The sequence below is a fragment of the Cavia porcellus genome, unplaced genomic scaffold (genome assembly GCF_034190915.1).
Source record: "Cavia porcellus strain 051 isolate PalLab524CR breed Dunkin Hartley unplaced genomic scaffold, mCavPor4.1 scaffold_18, whole genome shotgun sequence".
In the NCBI taxonomy this organism is placed as follows: domain Eukaryota; kingdom Metazoa; phylum Chordata; class Mammalia; order Rodentia; family Caviidae; genus Cavia; species Cavia porcellus.
In genome coordinates, this window is record NW_026947501.1 from 55,674,302 (window position 1) to 55,686,517 (window position 12,216).

Below are 12,216 nucleotides of genomic sequence, written 5' to 3' on the forward strand. Positions count from 1 at the left end.
TCAGAAGAACGCTCAGCCATGACTCCTCGTGGGCACTGGACACCTGCAGCAGGCACATAGGAAAAATCTCACGCTCTCCCAATCCCAGCAGTTAGGACAGCTGCCTAAAACCGGCCCACCTTGTCTTGGTGATTCTTTGCCAGTTTGTCCAGGCGGACCCTTTTCCTTTTTGCCAAACAAACAACCAGTGGAGGACTTGATGCCCTTCTTCTTTGGGGCTTTGTGGGGCGAGTCCTGCCTGCTGTCACTGGTACTGGGATTGTTCACAGGACCTTCCTGGGAGCCTGTTGAGCTTCAAAGAAATAAAATGGATTTTTACCACCCTCTTCCCAGATCCACAGTCCATTCACACATACAAGAACAGTCTGCATTTTTAACATTCCTACCTTCAACTTCCTAAAAAACGTTTTGAGTCTCTTACACACAGTACAATATGCATTGTGATGCAGGGTCCCAGTAATGCTTCCACAGACCTGTGTCTGGAAAGCCAAGATTCTGATGTGCTCCCTGCTCAGAGCAGGCCTGTACTCTAGCCTGCCTTGTTTGGACACATAAGGGAACACCCTCTGCAGGGGCCTTGCTCAGGCACTGAGGGATGCACTCAGTCAACAGGAAAGAAAACAAGGTCTCAGAAGCCTGACTGTAATTGTAACTTATTTAGGAATTGTGTCCATGTTATAAAACATATACATGCACATATATAATTCTATTGAACTGAAAAACAGCCACATGATGTATGAACAACTGTAACTGCCATTTGACAGTTGAGAAAACTGAAGCACAGGATAAGTAACTTTGTCAGAGACACACAGCTAACTAGAGAATTAACCAGGATTCAGCGGCCAGAGCTCAAATGGCCAAGCCTAACTATTACCCATTCTATCATCCTGGGAGACAACTCTGAAAAGGTAGACTGAGAATACATGTGTGAATTCAGTCAAGATTTCCAAATGTCCTCTGTTCACCAGACATGATGGCTTAAAACAGGCTTTAGGTCAATGGAGGCAAACCTATGGCGTGCATGCTGCAGCAAACTCTTTGTATCACTGAAAGCTCTATCACTGCTTTAGGTTCATCTTTCAAAAGACAATGTATTTACATAGCTAGAAATTACACTTACAATCAGCTAAGAATGACTGTTAACTCAGAAAACTGTTTCATGAGATGGAGAAATAACAAAAAGCTTACTGTTTTTGAAGTTGACGATTTTTTTCATCCTTTCCTCCCAATTTGCTAAGTTGGAAGGCATCCTGAGATGAGTTTTCGGCTTCAGAAACAACAGCTACAAAAAAGAAGAAAAGCCCCCAAATTAAGAGTAAATTAACATGGCAAAGTTATATGTTTCACAAATAGGAAGAAGATTCTGCAGGTAGAGAGCTGAATAATTTCTGAAGGGTAAGCTTCCGAGCAAACACATATAAATGTTCAAGAGTATAAATTAGCATATAAGAGGGTTATTCATTCACGCCAAATGAATGTCCACTGCTCTGCTCTGGTTCACATGTGGGCACACTGGGCTGTCTGGAGAATGCTCAGCCATGACTCCTCGTGGGCACTGGACACTTGCAGCAGGCACATAGGAAAAATCTCAGGCTCTCCCAATCCCAGCAGTTGCCTAAAACCGGCCCACCTTGTCTTGGTGATTCTTTGCCAGTTTGTCCAGGCAGAACCTTTTTCTTTTTGCCAAACAAACGACCAGTGGAGGACTTGATGCTCTTCTTCTTTGGGGCTTTGTGGAGCGCATCCTGCCTGCTGTCACTGGTACTGGGATTGTTCACAGGACCTTCCTGGGAGCCTGTTGAGCTTCAAAGAAATAAAATGGATTTTTACCACCCTCTTCCCAGCTCCACAGTCCATTCACACGTACAAGAACAGTCTGTATTTTTAATATTCCTACCTTCAACTCCTTTGCATTGTGATGCAGGGTCCCAGTAATGCTTCCACAGACCTGTGTCTGGAAAGCCAAGATTCTGATGTGCTCCCTGCTCAGAGCAGGCCTATACTCTAGCCTGCCTTGTTTGGACACATAAGGGAACACCCTCTGCAGGGGCCTTGCTCAGGCACTGAGGGATGCACTCAGTCAACAGGAAAGAAAACAAGGTCTCAGAAGCCTGACTGTAATTGTAACTTATTTAGGAATTGTGTCCATGTTATAAAACATATACATGCACATATATAATTCTATTGAACTGAAAAACAGCCACATGATGTACGAACAACTGTAACTGCCATTTGACAGTTGAGAAAACTGAAGCACAGGATAAGTAACTTTGTCAGAGACACACAGCTAACTAGAGAATTAACCAGGATTCAGCGGCCAGAGCTCAAATGGCCAAGCCTAACTATTACCCATTCTATCATCCTGGGAGACAACTCTGAAAAGGTAGACTGAGAATACATGTGTGAATTCAGTCAAGATTTCCAAATGTCCTCTGTTCACCAGACATGATGGCTTAAAACAGGCTTTAGGTCAATGGAGGCAAACCTATGGTGTGCATGCTGCAGCAAGCTCTTTGTATCACTGAAAGCTCTATCACTGCTTTAGGTTCATCTTTCAAAAGACAATGTATTTACATAGCTAGAAATTACACTTAAAATCAGCTAAGAATGACTGTTAACTCAGAAAAATGTTTCATGAGATGGAGAAATAACAAAAAGCTTACTGTTTTTGAAGTTGACGATTTTTTTCATCCTTTCCTCCCAATTTGCTAAGTTGGAAGGCATCCTGAGATGAGTTTTCGGCTTCAGAAACAACAGCTACAAAAAAGAAGAAAATTCACCAAATTTAGAGTAAATTAACATGGCAAAGTTATATGTTTCACAAATAGGAAGAAGATTCTGCAGGTAGAGAGCTGAATAATTTCTGAAGGGTAAGCTTCCGAGCAAACACATATAAATGTTCAAGCGTATAAATTAGCATATAAGAGGGTTATTCATTCACGCCAAATGAATGTCCACTGCTCTGCTCTGGTTCACATGTGGGCAGACTGGGCTGTCTGGAGAATGCTCAGCCATGATTCCTTGTGGGCACTGGACACCTGTGGCAGGTACATAGGAAAAAGCGCATGCTCTCCCAATCCCAGCAGTTAGGACAGCTGCCTAAAACCGGCCCACCTTGTCTTGGTGATTCTTTGCCAGTTTGTCCAGGCGGACCCTTTTCCTTTTTGCCAAACAAACGACCAGTGGAGGACTTGATGCTCTTCTTCTTTAGAGCTTTGTGGAGTGGGTCCTCCCTGCTGTCACTGCTGCTGGGAACGCTCACAGGACCATCCTGGGAGCCTGTTGAGCTTGAAGGAAAGAAAATGGACTTTTACCACCCTCTTCACAGCTCCACAGTCCATTCACATGTACAAGAAAAGTGTGCATTTTTAATATTCCTACCTTCAACTTCCTAAAGAATTTTTCAACTCTCTTACACACAATACAATATTCATTGTGATTCAGGGTCCCAGTAATGCTTCCACAGACCAGTGTCTGGAAAGCCAAGATTCTGATGTGCTCCCTGCTCAGAGCAGGCCTGTACTCTAGCCTGCTTGGTTTGGACACATAAGGGAACACCCTCTGCAGGGGCTTTGCTCAGGCACTGAGGGATGCACTCAGTCAACAGGAAAGAGAACAAGGTCTCAGAAGCCTGACTATAATTGTAACTTATTTAGGACCTGTGTCCATGTTTTAAAACATATACGTGCACATATATAATTCTATTGAACTGAAAAAAAACCACATGATGTATGAACAACTGTAACTGCCATTTGACAGTTTAGAGAACTGAAGCACAAGCTAAGTAACTTTGTCAGAGACACACAGCTAACTAGAGAATTAACCAGGATTCAGCGGCCAGAGCTCAAATGTCTAAGCCTAACTCTTAACCACTCTGTCCACTAGGCAGACAAGTCTGCAAAGGGAGACTGAGAATGAATGTGTGAGTTAAGTCAAAATTTCCAAATGTCCTTGGTTCTCCAGACATGATGGCTTAAAACAGCCTTTAGGTCAATGGAGGCAAACCTATGGCGTGCATGCTGCAGCAAGCTCTTTGTATCACTGAAAGCTCTATCACTGCTTTAGATTCATCTTTCAAAAGACAATGTATTTACATAGCTAGAAATTACACTTAAAATCAGCTAAGAATGACTGTTAACTCAGAAAACTGTTTCATGAGATGGAGAAATAACAAAAAGCTTACTGTTTTTGAAGTTGACGATTTTTTTCATCCTTTCCTCCCAGTTTGCTAAGTTGGAAGGCATCCTGAGATGAGTTTGGTGTTTCAGAAACAACAGCTACAAAAAAGAAGAAAAGCCCCCAAATTTAGAGTAAATTAACATGGCAAAGTTATATGTTTCACAAATAGGAAGAAGATTCTGCAGGTAGAGAGCTGAATAATTTCTGAAGGGTAAGCTCCCGAGCAAACACATATAAATGTTCAAGCGTATAAATTAGCATATAAGAGGGTTATTCATTCAAGCCAAATGAATTTCCACTGCTCTGCTCTGGTTCACATGTGGGCAAACTGGGCTGTCAGAAGAACGCTCAGCCATGACTCCTCGTGGGCACTGGACACTTGCAGCAGGCACATAGGAAAAATCTCAGGCTCTCCCAATCCCAGCAGTTAGGACAGCTGCCTAAAACCGGCCCACCTTGTCTTGGTGATTCTTTGCCAGTTTGTCCAGGCAGAACCTTTTTCTTTTTGCCAAACAAACGACCAGTGGAGGACTTGATGCTCTTCTTCTTTGGGGCTTTGTGGAGCGCATCCTGCCTGCTGTCACTGGTACTGGGATTGTTCACAGGACCTTCCTGGGAGCCTGTTGAGCTTCAAAGAAATAAAATGGATTTTTACCACCCTCTTCCCAGCTCCACAGTCCATTCACACGTACAAGAACAGTCTGCATTTTTAATATTCCTACCTTCAACTTCCTAAAAAACGTTTCGAGTCTCTTACACACAGTACAATATGCATTGTGATGCAGGGTCCCAGTAATGCTTCCACAGACCTGTGTCTGGAAAGCCAAGATTCTGATGTGCTCCCTGCTCAGAGCAGGCCTGTACTCTAGCCTGCCTTGTTTGGACACATAAGGGAACACCCTCTGCAGGGGCCTTGCTCAGGCACTGAGGGATGCACTCAGTCAACAGGAAAGAAAACAAGGTCTCAGAAGCCTGACTGTAATTGTAACTTATTTAGGAATTGTGTCCATGTTATAAAACATATACATGCACATATATAATTCTATTGAACTGAAAAACAGCCACATGATGTATGAACAACTGTAACTGCCATTTGACAGTTGAGAAAACTGAAGCACAGGATAAGTAACTTTGTCAGAGACACACAGCTAACTAGAGAATTAACCAGGATTCAGCGGCCAGAGCTCAAATGGCCAAGCCTAACTATTACCCATTCTATCATCCTGGGAGACAACTCTGAAAAGGTAGACTGAGAATACATGTGTGAATTCAGTCAAGATTTCCAAATGTCCTCTGTTCACCAGACATGATGGCTTAAAACAGGCTTTAGGTCAATGGAGGCAAACCTATGGTGTGCATGCTGCAGCAAGCTCTTTGTATCACTGAAAGCTCTATCACTGCTTTAGGTTCATCTTTCAAAAGACAATGTATTTACATAGCTAGAAATTACACTTAAAATCAGCTAAGAATGACTGTTAACTCAGAAAAATGTTTCATGAGATGGAGAAATAACAAAAAGCTTACTGTTTTTGAAGTTGACGATTTTTTTCATCCTTTCCTCCCAATTTGCTAAGATGGAAGGCATCCTGAGATGAGTTTTCGGCTTCAGAAACAACAGCTACAAAAAAGAAGAAAATTCACCAAATTTAGAGTAAATTAACATGGCAAAGTTATATGTTTCACAAATAGGAAGAAGATTCTGCAGGTAGAGAGCTGAATAATTTCTGAAGGGTAAGCTTCCGAGCAAACACATATAAATGTTCAAGCGTATAAATTAGCATATAAGAGGGTTATTCATTCACGCCAAATGAATGTCCACTGCTCTGCTCTGGTTCACATGTGGGCAGACTGGGCTGTCTGGAGAATGCTCAGCCATGATTCCTTGTGGGCACTGGACACCTGTGGCAGGTACATAGGAAAAAGCGCATGCTCTCCCAATCCCAGCAGTTAGGACAGCTGCCTAAAACCGGCCCACCTTGTCTTGGTGATTCTTTGCCAGTTTGTCCAGGCGGACCCTTTTCCTTTTTGCCAAACAAACGACCAGTGGAGGACTTGATGCTCTTCTTCTTTAGAGCTTTGTGGAGTGGGTCCTCCCTGCTGTCACTGCTGCTGGGAACGCTCACAGGACCATCCTGGGAGCCTGTTGAGCTTGAAGGAAAGAAAATGGACTTTTACCACCCTCTTCACAGCTCCACAGTCCATTCACATGTACAAGAAAAGTGTGCATTTTTAATATTCCTACCTTCAACTTCCTAAAGAATTTTTCAACTCTCTTACACACAATACAATATTCATTGTGATTCAGGGTCCCAGTAATGCTTCCACAGACCAGTGTCTGGAAAGCCAAGATTCTGATGTGCTCCCTGCTCAGAGCAGGCCTGTACTCTAGCCTGCTTGGTTTGGACACATAAGGGAACACCCTCTGCAGGGGCTTTGCTCAGGCACTGAGGGATGCACTCAGTCAACAGGAAAGAGAACAAGGTCTCAGAAGCCTGACTATAATTGTAACTTATTTAGGACCTGTGTCCATGTTTTAAAACATATACGTGCACATATATAATTCTATTGAACTGAAAAAAAACCACATGATGTATGAACAACTGTAACTGCCATTTGACAGTTTAGAGAACTGAAGCACAAGCTAAGTAACTTTGTCAGAGACACACAGCTAACTAGAGAATTAACCAGGATTCAGCGGCCAGAGCTCAAATGTCTAAGCCTAACTCTTAACCACTCTGTCCACTAGGCAGACAAGTCTGCAAAGGGAGACTGAGAATGAATGTGTGAGTTAAGTCAAAATTTCCAAATGTCCTTGGTTCTCCAGACATGATGGCTTAAAACAGCCTTTAGGTCAATGGAGGCAAACCTATGGCGTGCATGCTGCAGCAAGCTCTTTGTATCACTGAAAGCTCTATCACTGCTTTAGATTCATCTTTCAAAAGACAATGTATTTACATAGCTAGAAATTACACTTAAAATCAGCTAAGAATGACTGTTAACTCAGAAAACTGTTTCATGAGATGGAGAAATAACAAAAAGCTTACTGTTTTTGAAGTTGACGATTTTTTTCATCCTTTCCTCCCAGTTTGCTAAGTTGGAAGGCATCCTGAGATGAGTTTGGTGTTTCAGAAACAACAGCTACAAAAAAGAAGAAAAGCCCCCAAATTTAGAGTAAATTAACATGGCAAAGTTATATGTTTCACAAATAGGAAGAAGATTCTGCAGGTAGAGAGCTGAATAATTTCTGAAGGGTAAGCTCCCGAGCAAACACATATAAATGTTCAAGCGTATAAATTAGCATATAAGAGGGTTATTCATTCAAGCCAAATGAATTTCCACTGCTCTGCTCTGGTTCACATGTGGGCAAACTGGGCTGTCAGAAGAACGCTCAGCCATGACTCCTCGTGGGCACTGGACACTTGCAGCAGGCACATAGGAAAAATCTCAGGCTCTCCCAATCCCAGCAGTTAGGACAGCTGCCTAAAACCGGCCCACCTTGTCTTGGTGATTCTTTGCCAGTTTGTCCAGGCAGAACCTTTTTCTTTTTGCCAAACAAACGACCAGTGGAGGACTTGATGCTCTTCTTCTTTGGGGCTTTGTGGAGCGCATCCTGCCTGCTGTCACTGGTACTGGGATTGTTCACAGGACCTTCCTGGGAGCCTGTTGAGCTTCAAAGAAATAAAATGGATTTTTACCACCCTCTTCCCAGATCCACAGTCCATTCACACGTACAAGAACAGTCTGCATTTTTAATATTCCTACCTTCAACTTCCTAAAAAACGTTTCGAGTCTCTTACACACAGTACAATATGCATTGTGATGCAGGGTCCCAGTAATGCTTCCACAGACCTGTGTCTGGAAAGCCAAGATTCTGATGTGCTCCCTGCTCAGAGCAGGCCTATACTCTAGCCTGCCTTGTTTGGACACATAAGGGAACACCCTCTGCAGGGGCCTTGCTCAGGCACTGAGGGATGCACTCAGTCAACAGGAAAGAAAACAAGGTCTCAGAAGCCTGACTGTAATTGTAACTTATTTAGGAATTGTGTCCATGTTATAAAACATATACATGCACATATATAATTCTATTGAACTGAAAAACAGCCACATGATGTACGAACAACTGTAACTGCCATTTGACAGATGAGAAAACTGAAGCACAGGATAAGTAACTTTGTCAGAGACACACAGCTAACTAGAGAATTAACCAGGATTCAGCGGCCAGAGCTCAAATGGCCAAGCCTAACTATTACCCATTCTATTATCCTGGGAGAACACTCTGAAAAGGTAGACTGAGAATACATGTGTGAATTCAGTCAAGACTTCCTAATGTCCTCTGTTCTCCAGACATGATGGCTTAAAACAGGCTTTAGGTCAGTGGAGGCAAACCTATGGCGTGCATGCTGCAGCAAGCTCTTTGTATCACTGAAAGCTCTATCACTGCTTTAGGTTCATCTTTCAAAAGACAATGTATTTACATAGCTAGAAATTACACTTAAAATCAGCTAAGAATGACTGTTAACTCAGAAAAATGTTTCATGAGATGGAGAAATAACTAAAAGCTTACTGTTTTTGAAGTTGATGATTTTTTTCATCCTTTCCTCCCAATTTGCTAAGTTGGAAGGCATCCTGAGATGAGTTTTCTGTTTCAGAAACAACAGCTACAAAAAAGAAGAAAATTCACCAAATTTAGAGTAAATTAACATGGCAAAGTTATATGTTTCACAAATAGGAAGAAGATTCTGCAGGTAGAGAGCTGAATCATTTCTGAAGTGTAAGCTTCCGAGCAAACACATATAAATGTTCAAGCGTATAAATTAGCATATAAGAGGGTTATTCATTCACGCCAAATGAATGTCCACTGCTCTGCTCTGGTTCACATGTGGGCAGACTGGGCTGTCTGGAGAATGCTCAGCCATGATTCCTTGTGGGCACTGGACACCTGTGGCAGGTACATAGGAAAAAGCTCATGCTCTCCAAATCCCAGCAGTTAGCACAGCTGCCTAAAACCGGCCCACCTTGTCTTGGTGATTCTTTGCCAGTTTGTCCAGGCGGACCCTTTTTCTTTTTGCCAAACAAACGACCAGTGGAGGACTTGATGCTCTTCTTCTTTGGGGCTTTGTGGAGCGCGTCCTGCCTGCTGTCACTGGTACTGGGATTGTTCACAGGACCTTCCTGGGAGCCTGTTGAGCTTCAAAGAAATAAAATGGATTTTTACCACCCTCTTCCCAGATCCACAGTCCATTCACACGTACAAGAACAGTCTGCATTTTTAATATTCCTACCTTCAACTTCCTAAAAAACGTTTCGAGTCTCTTACACACAGTACAATATGCATTGTGATGCAGGGTCCCAGTAATGCTTCCACAGACCTGTGTCTGGAAAGCCAAGATTCTGATGTGCTCCCTGCTCAGAGCAGGCCTGTACTCTAGCCTGCCTTGTTTGGACACATAAGGGAACACCCTCTGCAGGGGCCTTGCTCAGGCACTGAGGGATGCACTCAGTCAACAGGAAAGAAAACAAGGTCTCAGAAGCCTGACTGTAATTGTAACTTATTTAGGAATTGTGTCCATGTTATAAAACATATACATGCACATATATAATTCTATTGAACTGAAAAACAGCCACATGATGTATGAACAACTGTAACTGCCATTTGACAGTTGAGAAAACTGAAGCACAGGATAAGTAACTTTGTCAGAGACACACAGCTAACTAGAGAATTAACCAGGATTCAGCGGCCAGAGCTCAAATGGCCAAGCCTAACTATTACCCATTCTATCATCCTGGGAGACAACTCTGAAAAGGTAGACTGAGAATACATGTGTGAATTCAGTCAAGATTTCCAAATGTCCTCTGTTCACCAGACATGATGGCTTAAAACAGGCTTTAGGTCAATGGAGGCAAACCTATGGCGTGCATGCTGCAGCAAGCTCTTTGTATCACTGAAAGCTCTATCACTGCTTTAGGTTCATCTTTCAAAAGACAATGTATTTACATAGCTAGAAATTACACTTAAAATCAGCTAAGAATGACTGTTAACTCAGAAAAATGTTTCATGAGATGGAGAAATAACAAAAAGCTTACTGTTTTTGAAGTTGACGATTTTTTTCATCCTTTCCTCCCAATTTGCTATGTCGGAACGCATCCTGAGATGAGGTTTCTGTTTCAGAAAGAACAGCTATTAAAAAATCAGAAAAGCTCCCAAATTTACAGTAAATTAACATGGCAAAGTTATATGTTTCACAAATAGGTTGAAGGTTCTGCAGCTAGAGAGCTAAATAATTTCTGAAGGGTAAGCTTCCAAGCAAACACATACAAATGTTCAAGAGTGTAAAGTAGCACTTATGAGGGTTATTCATTCACGCCAAATGAATGTCCACTGCTCTGCTTTGGTTCACACATGGGCAGATTGAGAAAGCAGACTGGGCTTTTCTGGAGAACCCTCAGCCATGACTCCACGTGGGCACTGCGCACCTGCGGCAGGCACACAGGACAAAGTTCACGTTCTCCCATTCCCAGCAGTTAGGACAGCTGCCGAAACCCCACCCACCTTGTCCTGGTGATTCTTTGCCAGTTTGTCCAGGCCGACCCTTTTCCTTTTTGCCAAACAAACGACCAATGGAGGACTTGATGCCCTTCTTCTTTGGGGCTTTGTGGGGCGAGTCCTGCCTGCTGTCACTGCTACTGGGATTGCTCACAGGACCATCCTGGGCACTTTTTGATCTTGAAGGAAAGAAAATGGACTTTTACCACATGCCCTCTTTAGAACTCCACAGTCCACTCACATGTACCAAAACAGTCTGCATTTTTAATATTCCTACTTCAACTCCCTGAAGATCCTTTCCAGTCTCTTACCCACAGCACACTATGCATAGCAATGCAGGGTCCCAGTCATGCTTCCACAGACCTATGTCTGGAAAGCCAAGACTCTGATGTTGCTCCCTGCTCAGAGGAGGCCTGTACTCTAGCCTGCCTGGTTTGGACATCTAAGGGAACACCCTCTGCAGGGGCCTTGCTCAGCCAGTGAGGTTTACACTCAGCCCTCAGGAAAGAGAACAAGGTCTCAGAAGCCAGAAGAACTGGAATTCCACCTTCCCTCTCAGCAGCTCCTGCAGGCTGGTTCCTTGGATCCTGCTCTCCTGCAAAGTGAGAGCTGTACTATCTCTCAGGACACTGTGGAGACCAATGTGCCTGCTTGATCATACTGCCTGGTATGGAACAAAAGCTTCTAAGAGCAAGTGTGGAAAACAACAGTCTATAAGTAACCAAGCCTTCATGGCCTCCTGATGGAACATGCTTCCTAAAGGGATAGGGACAATGTGGGACTCTCAAGAGCTTAGAAGACCCAGAGTGTGGGAGGGTACCTGAGAGGCACCGATTGTCCACAGAATAGCACGATCCAGAACCTGCCACATCCGTGTGGCAAATTCTTCACCAGGAATAGAAAGAAAGTTCTTAAAAGAAGTGAGTGTGTGGGATCTGAAGAAATGGAGCTTTTCTCTCAAGTGCTAATTTCAAATAATTCCTATTCTTTCTAAACTTTGCCCAAACAGATGGCCTTTTCCACTGGATGTCACTACAGCCGCAGAACAGGAGAACACATTCTAGGTCTAATGTTTAAATAATCACAACCAAATGAGCTTGCTGAGAATTCTTTAAAAACTTGGTTTTTCTCACAGGAAAAGATTAATAGATGTTCTTAAAAACTAAGACAAGCAGGTTTCTCAGGGGTCTGGTGGCCTACGAGACCTGCTCCTTACTTTTGCATGTCCCTGATGTCCTCGTGGCTGACTATTTGCAACGCCCCCGTGTGCAGCCTGTCTAGCTGAAGGGACTTCGGAGAGGAGAGAGGGGAAGTTTCACATTTTATCGTTGTCTTGTCATCTCGTTCTTCTTCTCTGCAAGCTAGCAACTGAGGAGTGAAAAAACAACATCAGCTAACAGTACATTATAAGAAAACACATCACATAGGCTTTAAATAACATAAACTGACTCAAAACCTATTAGCTAAACTTTCTACCTGTCCTGAGAAGTCTC

The 12,216-nt window shown here is 43.1% G+C and overlaps 1 protein-coding gene across 4 annotated transcripts in view; it reads left to right on the plus strand.

Annotated features, from left to right (window-relative positions):
• Positions 1-12,216, plus strand: part of LOC100714370 (nephrocystin-1-like) — a 182,379-nt gene that overhangs the window by 84,635 nt on the left and 85,528 nt on the right. The window lies entirely within an intron of this gene.